At 28.2% G+C, this 20,458-nt stretch overlaps 1 pseudogene across 1 annotated transcript; it reads right to left on the bottom strand.

The window, feature by feature from the left end:
• Positions 1–1,242, bottom strand: LOC149519204 (stem-specific protein TSJT1-like; annotated as a pseudogene). The gene is made up of 4 exons (XR_016341937.1): positions 1,014–1,242; positions 685–925; positions 483–602; positions 1–389 (listed from the first exon to the last, which is right to left on the bottom strand). The product of XR_016341937.1 is annotated as a stem-specific protein TSJT1-like (transcript).
• Positions 1,243–20,458: the final 19,216 nt, after the last annotated feature.

Raw genomic sequence — 20,458 nt, forward strand, 5'->3', positions numbered from 1 at the left:
GCGAAGCAGAATAATAATCCTTATTCATTTGGTTATTATTTACAATCCCAAAAGAAAACATAACAAGAAAAGTACAAAAAATTCAAGGACGTCGAAAAAAAAAACCAAAAACCAGAAGAAATCCTAGTGTTTGTTTCAGCTTTGATCATGTCTGGAGAACAAATTTCAAAGCAACCTTGTTTTGGTAAGGTATGTTTATTAATGTGAATCCCAGTGAGTCCAATTTGTTTCACTTCCCACACGTGGAATGCTGTTAACTCTTGTGTTGACATCAACCTTGAAATTAGCTCCACAAATCACTCCTTCACTGTCTATTCTTGGCATTGCTCTGATTTTGTTCATTGGATGTTCAAAGCTCATCAGGCCTCCCTCGCTATGGAACATGAATCCTGAAAATTCCCCACAAATCAACATTTGTATCAGATTCATAACATCATCATTTGATGAACCAATTCCACTAGAAAAAAGCACCTGTCAAGTACCTGTTGGGAAAGGAGCAAAGGATTTGGCACAGCCTTCTTTGATGACCTCCAAATCATCAGATATGACAACTGAGCCATCAGCTGCAATTCCCCAGAATAGCTTAACCCACCATCAGCACCCTGGAAAATAAAAAATGTAATTCCAATAAGTCAATTCTATTGTCCTGATAGTTCAATTCTGATGCTGGGAATAATGACTTACCGGTGCAGCAAAGACAGTTCCAGCCTTGCTGTCATAGATAGAAAAAACAAAGCTTCCATCAAGATCCTTAACAACCCGATCAGCAGGGTATGGACCCCTATCCCTCAGGGTCCTATATGCTTCAATCACAAACATGGCCTCATTGCTCCCTTTCGACAGACCATATTGCCTATTCAGCGTATAAAGACTGTTCAAGCTCCCCAGGAAGACACAGTATATATCATCAAATCCTCAAAATAAACTGCAAATTTAACCCCAAAAGAAACTACTGATCATGCAAGTAGTGTAAACTATTGGTCTTCATATCAGCAATTTCCATGTAAACTTACCTTCGATGAACTAAATAGGGGCTTTCAGGGCGAACATAAGCAAGAACAGCAGCATTGCCAAAGCTCATGGAAAAAGTGTTATGAGGGTGATGAGAGAGGAACTCATTCAGGGTTTCATCAGGAAGTTTAGGCTTCTTAGAAGATTTGTGAGAGGCTAGACTATTCAGCTCCTCAGGAGGGTAAGCAAATTCCTTGCGAAAAATAGCTAACATTTTTTCAAACTCTTCAATCAGACAGAAAAGTCTAATAAAAATGATTAGTTTTATGCAGATACAAATATATGTCAAATGATCATATGGACGTAGATATTTGCCATGAAGGGTTTAATCACTATTTATATGATTTTTGAGGATAAGGATTCTTGGGCCCCAATATCTTCTTATCTTCTGAAATTTCTTTTGTTAGTTTTCTGACATGATATAATAACTTTTCTGCAACCTGATGGATTTGTTTCTTTCCATTCTTATTTGCCTATCAATGAGGGAGTTGTTTGTCCTTTTCTGTTGATTATTTCATTTCATTAATCATAATTAAACTTTGTTAATAAAGGTTCAGTCTGAAATTAAAAGTATTTGAAATAAGTAAAATCTTGATCTATTAACATGTGAATAAAGTAAGGATAGATGAGCTTAAAGTTTGTTCCCTCCTTCAATCTGTTTGTCTTTTATTCTTGCCTTTGCTTTTCTTTCCCATGAAAATCTGTTTTGATTTTTTTTCAATTTTGGATGAATTAAAATGTCATTGAACAAGTTGGATGTATCAGAAGACTAGTAAAATCTGATAGAGGTCAGAATCAATCTGCAGTCAAAAAAACCCAATGTATTTTCAGTGTTCTGTGGATGAATGGCACACTGTATTTTACTAGTAGTTTTTTGTTTAATTGTCGCAAGAAAAAATCAATGAAAAAAAATTGAGTAGCCTTATCCTTTCTTTTCTCTTTTATTTTTTCACCTTTAGTGGATACCCCCACCCTATGATGGCAATCACCAAGTCACCATTTGCATTATGATTGGAATTGACCTTCCCCTAGATGGCACCTTTTTTCAAGCCAACTGAAAGTTTGGTAACTTTTCCTTGGTGTTAGCCTTTAGCCTTTAGGGATGCATTTGGATACCATCCCTTCTTCATATTTAGGCCTTTTTTTCCTTTAATTATGTCGTGGGGTACATTTGAGTAGAATACATTTTTTAATTATAATAATCGATTATTTTATTTTTAAATATGACAATTAATTATTTTTTATGAGACAATTAATTATCATATTCAATTTTATTATTATTTTCATAACTGTAATTTAATTTAATAAAATATTATATATAAAATTAGTATTATTTAATTGCAAAAAAAAAAACAAAAAAAATAGCAGAACCTAATTATTATAACAATCTGTTTTTAAGTCAAAATAAAAAATTTAGGTAGTGTTTAGTTTTAGAAAACAAAATTATTTTTTGTTTTGATTTTTTTAGAAAATAAAAAATATGAATGAAAACGTATGTAATAATTGCAAATAAAAATAAGTTTTTAGAAAATAAAAATAAAAATGGGTTGAAATATGAAAAAAAGAGTATTTTCAATCATGAAAATAAAGAATGTGCATTACTTTTTTCTTTATGCTTTATAAGTTACCGTATTTAAACATTTTTTAATATCATTAATTAATAAATATATATTATATTTATAATTAGATGACATTAATAGTAATATCATTGAATATTTTATTTATTTCATTATTTTTGCATTTTTAAAAAATAATTTTTATTTTCGTTTACTAAATGTAATTTTTAGAAAATAAAAAATAAAAATTGTTTTCTAGAAAATAAAAAAATAAAAAAAATATTTTTTCAAACCAAATGGATTAAGTTTTCAATGCAAATAGATGAAAAACAACAATTAGAATAAGTTAAATGACTATTGATGATCTAGTGAATCGAAGATAAAGATTCCCCGACCCAAAAGCAAAAAAACAAAAAAAAAATCGTGAGAAGCAAAATGTAGAAAAGAGGGAAAATATAGAATTTGATTTGATTTTTGATTGAATACAAACTTCCGAAGTCAAAAAATTTTAAAAATATACAATAAAAATATCAAAAAAGAAGAAGATGAAGATAATGATCTAACACTAGAAGACTTGAAGAAAATATTTCTAAATAGAAAAATTAAAATTCGATAGAATTTCAGTTTAAAATTTTTGATAAATTTATTTGTATTTTGAATGTAAATTTACATTTTTAATTTAATCTAATTTTGAATTATAATGATTATGACAAAAAATTTTAAAATTAATTATTATATTATAATTTAATCAATAATCAGGAGCACAAAACGTGGAAAAAAACAGTAGAAGAATAATGCCCACCTATAGTATTTTTATTTTTGGGTTTATATTTGATATATTATCAGTATAAATTTTATATATTATTAGTAAATTAAATAATATTATTTTATTAATAAATAAATATTAATCTTTCAAATAAATATATAAAAATTAAATATTTTTTAAAAACGTTACTAATTAATGAATTATCATTATATAGTTTTTCTTACTAATAAAATAATATCTTTTAATTCAATAATAATAAGTAAAATCTTTATATTAATAATGTATCGTATATAAAACTTTTTACTTTTCTTGATCTTCGCTTTCGATGAAGACATCATTTGGTGGAGACTACGTTCTTAACAGGGACTCGAAGCCCCTCGAAGTGAAAATTAAATAAAAGCTACAGCCTTCAAATTTTACCAACTTGAACAACACCTTTATTAATATTCGTATAGTTATGCATTGCATAAGAGAATCCCATCCTAATATTGTAGACATCAATCAAATTTATAGAAACCCTTATGTTTTTATTTGGTACTGCTGTAAAGTAACATGCTGCACGTGCATCAGTTATGAAATTAGTAACATTTATTGGTGAAGTGTTGAATTTTTAATTTCATGATCACACTCAACTCTTAATAATCTTAAGCATAAAAAAATGTTTGTTTGTTGCATATGTTATTATATATACAAGCTCCAAATGAAATTTTAATAAATTTCATATAATTTTAAATTTTAATTAATTAATTATATTACATTAATGATGGTTGATGATGTGCTCCCAATTTTATGATGGATGAGATGATTCATTTTATGTGAATCTTGTATATTAAATCACTCTACAAATGTTTGTGGTCAATTAAAGCAATGATATATCGATGCAGAAGAAATTCACGTCAACTTATTAAGACATTGTATTTATTATTAATTTAGTTTTTGCGTTTTAGTCTTATAGTCTTAATTTCTTCACCAGAAAATTGCACTATGTGCATTAAAGTCTCTACGTAATGTCTAACTGTTGCAATTGAAATCCATGACTAATCATTGAAAGACATTAATTAGTAGCTACGCTTTTCAAATACTGGGTGAGGACATCTTACAACAAGGCATAATCATGAGAACTCAAGATTTTGGTGGTTGTCTAGGTTTGGCTTTTGGGCTAATAATAAACATAGAATAGTTTGCCATTGCGAAAACAACAATATCAACAAACTAAATTTTATATTCCATAATTTTAGGATTGACTATATAAAATACTAAAAAAGAATCATATTAAGTCATAGTTTTGAATCTTTTTGCACTATTCATTTTTACCCACAACAACCTTTTCATCTATTTCTTTGACTTTCATATCATTTTTTATTATTTGCATCCACGTTTTTTGTGATCTATCTCTAAAAGTTTTGCTCTCTCCTAAATCTAAATGCTCACCTCTCTTAATTGGTGCACATATAGGACAACATTTCACATGTCCAAATAATCTCACACAGCTTTCTTTCATCTTTTTTTTTTCCAATTTGAACTACTTCTAATTTTTCTCAAATCTCTTCATTTCTGATTTTGTCTCTTCTAATCTTACCACATATCCATCCTCATTTCAGTTACGATCATTTTCTTTTCATGTTGTTTGTTAACAACCAAACACTTAGTTCTATATAACAACACAAATCTTACAGTTGTTTTTATATAACTTCGCCTTTAACTTTAAAGGCAAGTTGCAATCACACAATACACCCAACGCACTTTGCTATTTCATCCATCCTTCTTGAATCCAATGATTTAAATCCTTTTTATCTCAGTATTGCTCTAAATAATTGATCTCAAATATAAAAAATTGCTACTCTTTAGTATTACCTCATCATCCAACTTGATTACATTACCATTCGCTCCCCTATGGTTACTAAACTTACATTTCATATATTCAATTTAAAATCTCAAGACTCTAATTTATGCCTTCATAATTCTAATTTTACATTAAGATCATCATTAGTTTTAATAACTAAAACTATATTATCAACAAATAACATACATCATGGCATTTTGTCTTGGATATGTCTAGTAAGCTCATCCATAACTAATGCAAAAAGAAATAGACTTAGTGCTAAGACTTGATGCAATTCTAAGGTAATGGGAAAACTATTAGTCACACCTCCAATTGTCCTCATATTCATTACAACACCTTTATACATATCTTTAACTATGTTCATGTGCTTTAAAAGAAATCCTTTTTCTCATTAAGGCCTACTAAAGCACCTATCGAAGAACTCTATTGTATGCTTTCTTCAAGTCAATATTTGCCATAGGTAGATCTTTCTTTCTCACCCGATAACCCTCCAATAAAAGCTTTAATAGTTGAATTACCTTTGTTGCATAGCAGCTTGGTATAAAACCTAAATTAGTTTTTAGAAATAGTGGCCTTTTTTCATAACATACATTCAATTACTTTCTTCCAAAGTTTTATAGTATAACTCATAAGCTTTATCCCTCGATAATTCAAATAATTTTGTATTTTACCTTTATTATTGTATGTAGGCACTAGAGTACTTTTTCTTTATTCTTTTGGCATCTTTTGAGCCAAATTTTGTTAAAAAGATCCATCAACTATTCTATCCTTATTCACCAAAAAATTTTTAAACTCTGTTGGTATTCTTTTTGGTCCTATAGTATTCTTTACTTTCATCTTTCTTAAAGCTTTTTTAACCTCATACCTTTTAATATTCATTTTAAACACCTAATTTATATTCTTAAAAGGTATATTAAGCTCACCTATATCATGCTCAAAATTTTCATCAAAGAGATTATCAAAATAATCTCTCTATCTCTTCTTAATCTCCTTATTCTTCATTAAAACTATTTCATCACCATCTTTAATGCATCTTACAATATTAAGATCCCTACTCTTCTTATCCTTTATCCTAACAATTCTGAACAACTCTTTTTTTTCCATCTCTTGTCTCTAGCTTGCTATATAATTTTTCATGGATCCTAGTTTTTAAATCTCTAATAGCCTTTTTGGTTTCTTTTTTTGTTATTTTGTACTTTAGATAACTTGCCTCATCCTTATTGTTTCTTAAATTACTATAACATTCCCTTTTTGCTTTAATTGCCATTTTTACATCCTCATTTCACCACCAAGATTCCTTTCCTAATGGTGCACGACCAATAGATTCATCAAGTGTCTTTTTAGTAACTCTTTGAATTCTAGTAGATATATTTTCCTACACTACCTTTACATCCTCATTAGGCTTCTAATTAACTTCTTTTACCAGTCTATCTTTAAAAGTTAGTATTTTATCCCCCCTTCAAGTTCCACTACTTAATACATGATTCACAACTCTGATGTATCCTCTTTGACCCTAGAAGTTGAAAGATATCTAGAACTAATAGTCTATATTGTGTTGTTACATTCTCACTTGGTATGACTTGACAATCCTTATAACCACTTCTATCATATTTCTTCGTAAAAAGGAAATCAATTTGACTAGCATTTGATCTACTTCTAAAAGTCACTAAATGTGATTCTTTTTTTTAAAACATGTGTTTAATTGTCAAGTCAAATACAATAGCAAATTCTAGAATATTGTCTCTAGTATCATTTCTTTCTCCCCAAAGACTATATTTCAAGTAGCTAAATGCAACTTTTCCTTAAGGACTAGCTTTTTTATTCATGATAATCCATTAAAACATGAGAACTCATGCTTATTTAACATCACACTCAGGCAATGATATGGTGCGTCATTTACGGACGATGACCTAGCAACCCTTATCCATTTAACATTACACTTGGGCTCTAATGTGGCACGTCACTGGGAGGCAACAACCCAACTAAAATTCTTATCTTGATATCTCATCATAGTTTAACTATGTTTTATGCTAGCTATCAACCTATCGAATAGTTTGCCATTGTAAAATAAAATTGAATTTCTTTTAAACATGGCAATTTTGAACTAATCTATCAATGTGGCAATTTTGATGCAGAGACATTCAAGCCAATACAATGTGTGATTTTGTTAGGCCAATCCTTGAAGTTATATTTGTAGATGATAATTGTTGGTGCCTTCCCAACATCTAGATAGAGTATTAAAAATTATTTTCTTCGAAATGTTATTTTAGTTTTATTTCAAATTCATATTTTTGAATAAGATTTTCTATAAAAAAACATTTTATAAGAAAAATCGATGATGCTATAATTAACCAATAAATAATAACAATTAAAAGATATAAACACGTGAAACGAATGCAAATAATGACCTAAAAATAAATACATGCAAATGGATTCATGCATGACGTTTAGATGAAAATTTGAAATCAGATTCTTGAATATAAAAAGAACACTTGGACTCCCATCCTCTAGGCAAAATTTATGTGTGGCTATTTATATTTAAGATCCTGTTTTTTATTTCTATTCTTTTATTTAATCTCATTAGTATTTCAAGGTAAGAATAGTATGAAAATTTTAATAAAATAAAATTTTCAAGATACCTTACCACTAGGCGACATTTGGGAACAGATTATTTAATGTGAGATTTTCATACAAATCCTTCAAATTTTGATATGGCTTTGGGTGTGGACTTAGGTCAATTTTTTTTATGGTTTGCATGATTTTTGGGTGATAATTTAAAGTTGCAAGTTGGATTTAGGGTTTGGGTAAAATTTAGGGTTTTTATGGGTTTCAAAGTTTAAAGTTTTGAGGTTTTAAAGGTTTTTTTTTTAATCTATAAGAATAATAGAAATTATCGATAACCCGAACAACTTCAATCATCCCCAACATCTAGAAAGACTTTTGAAACAAGTTCAGTTTTTATAATTCCCCATTTTTCTTAATAGTTTTATATTAATGCAACATGAAACAAATAAATTATGCAAATGAAAACTAAAAATTAAAACAACCAATTTAATCGATTTTATGCATGTTTTATTCCTATTTACTTATTACCATTTTCTTTCCAAAAATTAAAAATTGAAATAAAATTTATTTGTTATTTAATTTACTTGTGAAAATTTTTACTTTATATTTTAAATTTTAATTTAATTTAATTTAACTTTTTTTTTAATTTTTGATTCTTTAATTCCCTAACATCTAAGTAGAATTAAATTTTTTTTAAAAAAATCGATTTAGATTCCCTCTAACATCTAGGCAAAGCTTCAAAAATCATTTTTTTAAAACATTATTCCATTTTAATTTCTAAAACCCTTTTTTTAAAGTCTTTTTTGAATCACAAAATTTCTACACTTCATTTTTTTATTCCAAAATCATGCATCCACAAGCAAATTAATTTTTAAGAATATATCTATGTGTACTTTATTTATTAATTCAATTATTATTTTTCACAATTCCTAAAGCAACAATAACAAACATAAAAATATTAAAGACATGATAAAATAAATAGCCCAAAGGAGAAAGAAATATACATAAATGAAGCTTTAATAATAAATAGCCCAAAGAAAAAGGAAATATAACTAAATGAAGCTTTAATAATAAAACCCAAGTCCACAATCCACTAAGCCTAAGGAGTAAAGTTGTTGGGCTACAAAATAGGCCTAGGAAGGTTAGCAATGGATTAGGTCACCACTCTCTAGACCACGGGTTGGGCCTCAAAATCAGGTTGACCCACTTCCTTCTTTTTTTTAAGCCTCATAAAAGCTTTTTTACTCATTTCTTTCTTTTCTATAAAAAAAAACCTTAACTCTTAAAAGAAATTAGACACTACCTTCCTTAAGAACCTAATTTTCAGCATCAGTTGCTACCACTTTCGCCATTCACCACCGTTGATCGACAAACCCCTTATCCTTTCTCTTCTTTTCTCTTTCTTTTTTCCTTTCTTCATTTTTTTCTCTCTTTTCCCATGGCCATCGAACCTCTTTTCTTCCTTTTTCTTATTTTTTCTTATTTTTTTCTCTTATTTTTTATCTATTTTTCTATTTTTCTCTATTTTTCTTTTCATTCTTTTCCTTCTCCTTTTTTTTTTCTTTCCTTTATTAACCAATTCAACGCTGCCATTAGTTCGATTATCCTTTTTTCTTTCTACTGAATAGGTTTTTTAAAATAAGGACTATGATGTATTTTTTTGTGTGATTTTTAGCTTTTAATTTGGGAATATGTTTGGCCAAATAAAGGGGTTATAGGTTAGGATTTTTTTATTTTTTTTATTTTCATGTATGGTGGCATGACTATTTTTTTTTTTTCTATTATGGCCTTTATAGAGGGAAAAACTATGGTAGTGGGTGTTTTCAGTTTCCTTCTGGTCCTTTGCTTCATAGTTTTCAATTTCTATGTGTTTTTGCAAGTAATTTCCATAAGAATGGGTTTTATCATAGATGATGGTTTTTTGTTAGTTTTGAGTGAAGTGAAGTGTAAAGGCTATGGGTCAAAAGGGGCCGAATGGCCTTTTGGATTTTTGGGGCTATGATTTTAGCTATTGGAGACTTTGGTAGTGTTTTTGATTTTGTGGAATAGTTCTAATGGTGGTGATGCTCAATTTGATAATGGTGATCTTTGATGTAAAACTAGGTGAAGAGGCTAGGATTTTTGTTGGGTGTTAAGGATTCTTTTTTTCATGGATGATCGTATGGTTTCCAATTTTTTGTGTCCTTTCTATTAACAAATTTAGCTTCTCCCTTTTTTGTTTGAATCCTCCTCTATGTAAACATTTTATTACCTTATAGAATCCAATCCCTAGTAGGAGATTTTTATGAGATTTTGGCTAAAGGCTAGAAATTTTGTAATGTTACTGCAATAGCTATTGCTATATTTCAAGCTAAATGCTTGCTACATTTGGAGGAAAGGAAAAGTAAGTAGTTTTGATCAAATCATATTAAAGGTAAATGGAAAAAAGATCAAGTAAAAACCATCTATAGTCGAGGATGGAAATGTGTAGTGCTAGTTTTAGTTTGAAGAAAAAGTGAGGGTGAAAAGCCTAGTAATCGAAATCATTTTTTATTTTTTTTAATTTTTCATTAATAATTTAGGCCTTAAAATTAAAATTTGGACTTCAAATTACCTCAAAGCCTTTATAAGATAAGCCCAATATTGACTTAAAGTGGGTTTCAAAAATGACCAAAAATCACTACAGGGGTTTAGGTCTTTAGTGGCATTTTTTTCAATGTTTAGCAGTATTTATAAATGCCACTAAAAGATTTGCGACATTTCTCAAAAACGTCACTAAGAGTGCCGGTTATACACACATCAGGAAAAATAATTGCATTTTTTTATAAAATAATGCTATTTTAGCGGCGTTTGTATTTGAAAAACATTGTTAAATTAGTGATGTTTGTACCAAAAAAATGCCACTAATATGGTGGCATTTATATCTTAAGACGCCGTTAATATCATAAAAACACTACTAATTAAGCGAAATTTTTATGATAGGAATGCTGCCAATTTATCGATTTTTTTTTATAAGAACACCGCTACTTTTAGTAGTGTTTTATGGTACAAATGTCATTAAATTTAGACTTTAATGGCATTCTTAAACACGAATGTCACAAAATTAAGAAATTTACTTTTTTTAAGAAATTTCTTTTAAATATTATTATTTTCATTAACAAGAAATGTTAAAAGATTTAAAAACAAACTAAAATTCAAAAATTGAAATTAATAAATACTTAATTCACGTTCAAATATGCATGTAATTAACACAAAGATTAATAATTAGTATAACAACATTCAAATTATTTTAATACATTAACCAAAAAATTTAAAATGTATGAAATTGATGACAGCATAGATTTGGAAGACTACTTTTTGATGAAGGAATTTTTTAACCTTGGTCACTAGTATACTCAAGAACCTACTAAATAATATCATACAAGTTTTAACACTTAATAATAAGCTATTTTTTATATTAAAAAATATAAATATTTACTAAATATAATACCTGAGTTGGTGGACCACCGAGATTAGTTCCTGAAAATTATTATTACACAAAATTTCTAAGATGATCGAATAAATCATGCAACTACTGAAATTTTGCATGCTCTTGGTCTATTCTAGCACATTCTTCTTCAATTTTGGCATGCCCATGTTCTCTTTCTACTTTCATTTGCTAGAAACATTGTTGCATAGTTTGCAACTCTTCTCTCAATATGAAAATGTCTTGCAAAAATTGACTTGCTGATAATGTAAATTGCTGAAAGCTACGTCCATAGTAAGTAGATGGTGTTGGACCCAATCCAAGGCCTCAGACATATCCATGCTTTTTTTTTTCTAGCAACTTCTGTGAAAATCTGATTTTTCAATTCTTACATATTGATAGAACCATTAGATGCTACTTCAATCTCAACAGTCATTTTCTCTTTCATTTTCTCCTGTAAATTAATCAGATAAAACTATTAAGTTTAATGATTAATTGATAATATGGTAAAAAAAAGTAAATATTTACTTTCCATTAAAATAGATGTTACAAATTACCACAATTTTTTGTGTTTTGACATTCAAGTAAGATCTATCTTTTGTGTCTGTGTTAAATGAAAATGTCACACACGTCCAATTTTACCACCCATCTCAATCTCCTATATAAAAACATATGTTATTGTTAAATACATATCAAACGTAACTTATTCATGTATATCAAGCCTGTCAATCAAGTTCAAAATTTTGAATAAATTTAATATCATGTATTTAATCTATCTAAATTGTTAAAATAAAAATATAACTATAAAATTATATTTTGGCTCTTTAATGACATAATAGTCTTAAATAGACATAAACAATAAAACCATTTTGGCCTTTCACACATATTGATCATGAAAACCAAATTCAATTATTTGGACAAGTTTAATATCATGGATTGAAGCCATCCAAACTATTAAAAGCCATCCAAAAGTTTAATTTGTATTTTTGCCTTTAAAAGGCAAAAATAGTCTCAAATAGACGTAAACAATAACTTTTTCACACATATCAACCATAGAAACGAAGTTCAATCATTCGGGTAAATTTAATATCATGTATTGAAGCTATCCAACTGTTAAAATAGAACAACAACAATTTTGTATTTTTACCTATTAACGGCACAAAAAGTCCTAAATAGACGTAAACAATAACTTTTTCATACATATAATCGTGAAAACTAAGTTCAATACTTTGGATAAGTTTAATATCATGTATTGAAACTATCAAAACTATTAAAACAGAATAATAACTGTTAATTTGCATTTTTACCTTTTAACGACACTAAAAGTTCATTCATTCAAATAAGTTTAAAATCATAAACTTACTATTTCTTTTTGCTTTGTTGCAAAACTTTTTGATCCACTTGTATGGCTATATTTTTGTTACTTTCTGCTACAAATCCTAATCTGTTTTCTTTCTTGTCATAAAAAATAATTGCCTATATGGTAAAAATACAAATATTACCAACTTAAAGCATAAAACACTTTTACTATTTAAAACTAATATAAAAAGTTATAAATCAGTACCTTTCCTTTTTTTGAGAATCAAAATCTAACTAATTGTTCATATTGCCACCTAATCACATTATGAGGTAGATTTTCCATTGTGACCTCTACATTAGTATTTCAATCGAAAATACTTATTCTTTAAATTATACTTATAGTCTTTCCATTTCTTTCCCAATGATTTAAGCACAAATGAAGTTGGTATTTCAAGTACAAAATCTTGATTGTAATAATACAATAAGAAAAGTTTGAATCAATAAACCAAATGTAAAATAATTATATTTTTATATGTAATTAATTATACTAATACCTAAATATAGTTTAAAGTATCAGCCTTAACTTCTACTGGAACTTTATGCCATGTTTCATAATGAATAGGCAATTTCATTCTATTACGGGCAAGCATGCCTAGAAATCCAACCAATAGTTGAGCCTTTTCACCTATTGGTTGCCTATCAGAGTTTGCAAACACTACAATACGCTCGTTGGGAGGTAGTGCAAATAATTTCTTCAAAGTTATCTGGCCTCTGTTCCTCTGTTGACCATTGTTATTAATTGCAAAAAATAAAAAATCAATTTGTAAAATGTCAATACTTTAATCATTATAATCAAATTCTAAATATGGGGTATATGATACCTACATTTAAATTTAAAGCTGAATCAATTAACAGGATACTATCTAAACTCGGACTTCTCATATTGCCAGATCCAATAGCAGTTGGAGGGTTAGAAGTGATTGAGTTAGAACTGACAATATGTTCATTCCCCTCCAAAAGATTTAGTCCATAGCCAATATCAATAGGTGACGTAGATGATTTTGAACTAATATGTCTGATATGTATTCCTTTCAATTTACTCATTCGCATTGTAGCTTACTGCATCATAAAAGCAAATATATAAAAGATATTAGTTTAGAACATATATAAAAACATTAAAAAGTTAAGAAATCATAACCAATGATATATAAAGAACATATAAATTTAATTAAATCAAAAGATAATGTATGATTTACAATATAATAAATATAAAATAGCGAATACGACATTAATTACATATAAGCATTTATTACATTATGTCTTGAACACTCAAATTACAAAATATAGATGATCCATCATGGTTCATAAAGGTCTTTATTAACATCTTCGTGGACCCACTGAGCAGAGGTACTAGAGATATTTTCATCCAAGTTCTGTTCAACAAAAAGATAACATTTAGTTCCATGTTTAACATCATCTTTGGTATCTAACCCCATATGAAATAAGTCTCTAGGTGTGTTTTGAATAACAACAAACTAACCCAATTCTTCGAGGTCTTCAAAATAAAAAACTTGTTTGACTTGAGATGAAAAAACATAAAGTTCATCGATGAGCTATTGTCTAATGTGAATTAATCAAAAAAAATTCACAAGTGTAAATCCAAACTGATCTTTCTTAATACTTATTGTACTATTCACATCAGCCCAATCACACCGAAATAAGACAAATTTCCACTTGCCATAATAATTCAACTCAATGATGTCATTAATCATGCCATAATAGTCAACATTTTTCTTTAAATGGTTTGTGTCCCTAGCATTAGCATAACTAGTAGTTGATGAAGTAACAACAACTCTTAAATTTTGTGTACTTATAAATCTCTCATGAGATATAGTGTGAAATCTTAATCCATTGATAATGAAACCTTTGTATCATTTCACAATCCTGTTCGGACCTTGTGAAAGACACTTCACCTTTTCACTAACAAGCCTTCCACTCTAAACCTATAAGGGTGGAATAAATATATATATATATATATATATATATATGTTGTTAATGTTAGTTATACCATAAGCATTCTATGTAGATTTCTCATAATGGGAAGTATGACATTACTTACAATTGCTCCTAACCATTCATGACAGTTTTCAGTAAACAACTTATCAAGCTCTCAAGGGTTTGTTCATCAATAATGTGCATGAGTTCTTAAATTATTTCTATACTCACTACAAAGCATCATGATAAAGTATTAACAATAACAAAAAATACAATAAATTATGCTTAATGGAATGAACTATTTCCTTGCAAAAAAACTTACGTGTGAAATGATTCAATTGAGTTATGATGAAAAAAAACATATCGATGTGCTTGTGCCTAAGATTTATCATCTAACTCCACCATTTTAGCTTTGTCTATTGGTTGTCTAAAACTTTCAAAAAGATAATTGTAGGTAAAGTCTGTATGCTGCATACCAACATTTCTTAATGATCTATTAAATCTCATTTCACCATCTTCCAAATAACAAGAATAAAATGTCATACATTCTTCTGTTAAATATCCTTTAGCAATAAAACCTTATGGATAGAGTTTGTTACGACAATAAGACTTTAACCTCCTAAAAAATCTATCGTATAAAACATTTGTCATATATCTTTTTAACTAGAGTGGCATGATCAACAATCACAACCTAATCAAGCTATTAACAAATAATATCTTTCGATAGGATACATCTATCGATAATAAACTAGTCCACTGACTTTTACATCATATGGAAGGTGGATAACCAAATGTATCATAATCATGAAAAAGTTTGGAGGAAAAATTTTCTCTAAATGGCATAAAGTAATTGTGGCTCAATCTTCAAGTTTGTCAAGCTCTTCCACATTCAGACATTTCTCACATAGAGCTTTAAATATGTTACTCAATTCAATTACCACATAAGTGACTTGCTTTAACATTGATGAATGTAAAGCAATGGGAAGTAAGTCTTGCGTCAAAATGTGATGATTATGTGACTTCAATAAAGAAAGTTTTCATTCCTTCAGATTCATATATCTCGATATGTTTGATGCATAGCCATTTGAAACTTTGACATTTTTCAAAACCTTACAAAACATATCTTTCTCAACTTTAGAAATCTTAAAACAAGCAGGAGGCAATCAATATTTGCATTAGGAAGCAATTTCGGATGATGGTCAGGGCAAATCCCTATATAATCTAGATCAAGCTGACTTTTTAAGTCATCATTTGATCTTTTATTCATATTGAAAACTATTCCGATAAAATTTTTGCGAACATTCTTCTATATGTGCATCAAATCAAGGTTATGACATAATAAATTATATTTCTAATAAGGGTACTCAAAAAAGATATTTTTTTCACAACTCAAACTCATTAGGGTCATCTTTTTCATCGTCTTCCTTATCACTTTGAATATCAAGATCACCAATTTGAGTATTAGTATCACCAAGTTATGTAATATCAAGCCAGACACCTTCAAAGATGTCTCTCACTTTTTTCCTTAATAGAATCATTTTTTTATAAGTGAAATTAATATCTTTTAATTTTGACAAGATATTAGACCTACTAATTGGTATAGGCGATCTCCTCAACTCTTCAGCTCCATTAAAGAGATATTTTTGGAATCTAAATCAATGATTATCATCTAACCATCGACAATATGCCATATAATAGAACTTCTTACATTAGGTAACCACTTCGAATATGTCTGCACAACACAACATGGACAAGCATAACGATTTTTTGTACTTTAACCAGATAAATTTGCATAAGTAGAAAAATTATTAATAGTCCATAATAAAGCACAATGCATATTGAAGTTCTCTTTTTTTGATGCATCACAAGTCTTAACTCTTTCCTATAATTGCTTTAACTCTTTAATAACAGGTTGTAAGTAGATGTCTATATCATTACTCAAACCTTTTTCTTGGGGAGTTATCATAGACAAGATAAATGACTATTGCTTCATGGCAATCCACGGTAGCAAATTGTATAGAATTAATATAACTGGCCAAGTACTATAAGAAGTACTCATCATTTTGAACTGGTTAAATTCATTAGATGCTAGTCAAAGCATAACATTTTGAGGATCAGATACAAAGTCTAAAAACTTAGAATAAAATGATTTCATGCCAAATAATCTATAGGACACCTTAATGATCCATCATCCATCAGCTTCTCATGATGCCATCTCATTGATTCTACAATTTTGGAAGACATGAAGAGTCGTTGAAGTCTTGGTATTAATGAAAAATAGTGTAAAATCTTAACAGGCTTCTTTTTGACATAGACCTCATCAGGATTCTCATTCAACCTTTCATTAGGGTTTTTGTCCACCCAATGAGAAATACCACACAAATAACAAGATTCTTGATTTTTTTCTATCAACCTAATACAACATACAATCATTGGGACAACTATGAATTTTCTCATATCCGAGACTCAAATCCTTGATCATCTTTTTTTATTCCTTACAAGATTTAGGAATTTTTGTAAAAAGAAACATTTCTTTCATAAACTCTAATAATAAAGTCAGAAAGTTTCCCGTCCATCCATATAAACATTTCAAGTGAAAAAGATAAACACAAAACGATAACCTTGAATGCTTCGATCTTTCATAAAATTCTTCATTCATTTCCTCAAGCAACCTATAAAACTTCGATGCTTCTTCTTTAGGTTGTTGGTCACCTATACCTATCTCATGTTCATCAAATTCATTCATTTCAACATTATATTGATTAAATCCATCATTTTAGGGAGATGAATTACGATAATGTTGTTATGAATGTTAAAAATATCTCGCAACATGCCTTTAATGTCATTTGCTATTAAAGGATCATGTTGATGTTGGAGAGCCCTTGAAGTTGAAAGAACTCTAGTGGAAAACCTTGATGGTACATACTTTCCATGAAAATACTAATTAACATATCCCAAGATAAATCTAATACAAATTAAATGTTCGAAAATAACTTCATGCATTTGCCAATCGATATTAGCACACTTCACACATGGGCACAATATCATATTATTTTCACTTGTATTCTCAAATGCAAAATTAAGAAAAAATTTCACTCCATCTTTGTACTCTTAACTTAATCTTGACTTTTGCATTCAACTCTTATCCATTTAGTAATTGCTACATTATCAAATCACATTTATATAAATAATTTATATGCAAATAAACATGTAAAATACTTAAGTTTACTATGTTTAAAAAAAAAGTAATAATAAGACCAGTACTTACAGAAAACCAAAACTCTTTGTTGTTAAGTATTTTCTTAGCTACCTGATATGTTGTTGCTAACCCTGACATTACCTTAGAATATTTGTAGTTGGGGTTAAAATAAGGTAAAAACTGATTCAAAGAAAACCTAGATATATAAGAAAATGAAAGGTAAAATGAAGTGGATGATGGGTTCCAAGTGGGTATTTAAGGAAGGTGGATTTCAGAGAAAAATTTTAAATCAAAAAGAATATCACAAATTGTAAAAACTGAAGGAATAGTAGAATGAAGTAAAAGCTAAAGTAAATAACTAAGGAATAATCAAAATAGGGTTCTAAAAGACAAAGCTCAAATACTAAAGCTGAAGGAAAAGAAAAGTAAATTGTAGTTAGTCCGAAAAAGAAATAGTAGATTAATAAAGATGAAGCTTGAAGTTAGGGATTGGATGTACTGAGTTTGGGGACAATTTTATTGGAGTTTGTAAGACATATGCGTATACATATGACAAATAAAGGTGTTTTAAACAAAAAAATGCCTTCAATAATCCTCGTAATAATTTTGGACTAGATTATTGAAGGCATTTTCTAAGAAAAATGCCTTCAATAATTTCTTTTTTAAAATTTTTTGAGATTAGTAAAGGTATCTTTTAGTAAAAACACCTTCAATAATCTGTTATTAAAGGCATTTTTGACAGAAAAATACCTTCACTTATTTTTTATCACTGAAGATGGTTTTCTACCAAAAATACCTTCAATACTCATTATAAATTTTGACTATGAGATTATTATAGGCATTTTTTACTACAAACGCCTTCACTAATTGCCTCAAATTTTTAATGGCTTATTTATTAAATGTGTTTTTGCCTAAAAACACTTTCAATAATCTCATCTTCAAAATTATTAGGGGTGTTTTTTTATAAAACATCTTTAATAATCCTCGTAATATTTTTGGGTAAGATTATTAAAGGCGTTTTTAGCATAAAATGCCTTTAATAAAAATGTATTAAAAAAATGGGCCGAATTATTAAAGGTGTTTTCTAAAAAATATGCCTTCAATAAATTCCCTTTAAAATTTTTTTAGGATTATTAAAAAAAATTTTGAAGGAATTTATTAAAGGCATTTTTTGCACAATATGCCTCTAATAATCCCCTCTATTTTTATCAGAAGAATATCAATGAAGGCGATTTTTTATCAACAATACCTTCACTAATCCACTCCAATTTTTTAAAAAAATTTATTAAAGGTATTTTTTTGCATAATATGCCTTCAATAATTCCTTTAAATTTTAACAAGGAGATTTTTAAAGGTATTTTTGACTAAAAACGCCTTCAATATCTCATTTTCAAAATTTTTAAAGGAAATTATTAGAGGTGGTTTTTTATAAAACGCCTTCAACAATCCTCATAATGTTTTTAGGCAAGATTATTGACGGCGTTTTTGGCATAAAATGTCTCCAATAACAAAGTATTGAAAAAATGGGTTGGATTATTGAAGGCGTTTTCTAAAAATAATGCCTTCAATAAATTACTTTTAAAAATTTTTTGAGATTATTAAAGGCATCTTTTAGTAAAAAAATGCCTTCAATAATCTCGTAATAAAATTTTAAGGAGATTATTAAAAATTTTTTTTACTACAAACACCTTCACTAATTCCCTTAAATTTTTTGAAAGAATTTATTGAAGGCATTTTTGCATAAAATGCCTTCAATAATCCCTTCTATTTTTATCAGTGGAATATCAATGAAGGTGGTTTCCTACTAAAAATACCTTCAATAATTTACTCCAATTTTTTAGAAGAATTTATTGAAGGCATTTTTGGCATTATACACCTTTAATAATCCCTTTAAATTTTAACAAGGAGATTTTTTAAGGCATTTTTTACTAACAATTCCTTTAATCTCCTCTTCAAAATTTTTAAAGGAAATTATTAGAGGCATTTTTTTTATAAAATGCCTTCAATTAACCTCATAATATTTTTGTATAGAATTATTGAAAGTATTTTTTTAAAAAAAAAAAAACTCCTTCAGTAATTTCCTTTTAAAAATTTTTTAGGATTATTAAAGGCATCTTTTAGTAAAAACACTTTTAATAAGCTCGTAGTCAAATTTTAAAAAGATTATTAAAGGTCTTTTTGCCAGAAAAATGCCTTCACTTATAATTTTTATATTCATTCCCTTGTCTTGAATTTTGGAATCATAAACTGCTCGTACAGAGAATGATTAAAAGCTACATTAATCAACCAAACCAATTCCCATAAACACGTTTAGCTTGACTTTTGGTCTCTTTATCTTCGCCACTGACCTTCAACAACTCAATGTCATGCATCTCTTCGTTTATCGGTATATCTTTATTTTTTTTGTTTATTGTATTATTTATATTCTTCCATAGAGGTTTTTTTTTTTTTTTTGGTTTCTTACTATTTACATCTACATATATATTTTTATTCATTTCACTATAACCTTAGTTGTCCAAGCACCTTTCATTGCATCTATGGTATTTCTGAGTAGTTTGGTTTAAATATTACGGTTTGCTAAATGGTATTGTATGATATTGGTTTGCTGAATGGTTTGCTAAATAGTGTTTCTATATATAGTATGATATTGGTTGTATTTTATTACATATAGTGTTAAATTTAGACAGTCAATTTGGTGTATTTCATATAATTATGATCAAAATCATTGGTATTATGGACTTTAAATAATATACTTCTCTTTCTACTGAGCATGCATAAG

Source organism: Durio zibethinus, chromosome 4 (genome assembly GCF_047325235.1).
Source record: "Durio zibethinus cultivar Kanyao isolate XHJ-2024 chromosome 4, ASM4732523v1, whole genome shotgun sequence".
Taxonomy (NCBI): Eukaryota; Viridiplantae; Streptophyta; class Magnoliopsida; order Malvales; family Malvaceae; genus Durio; species Durio zibethinus.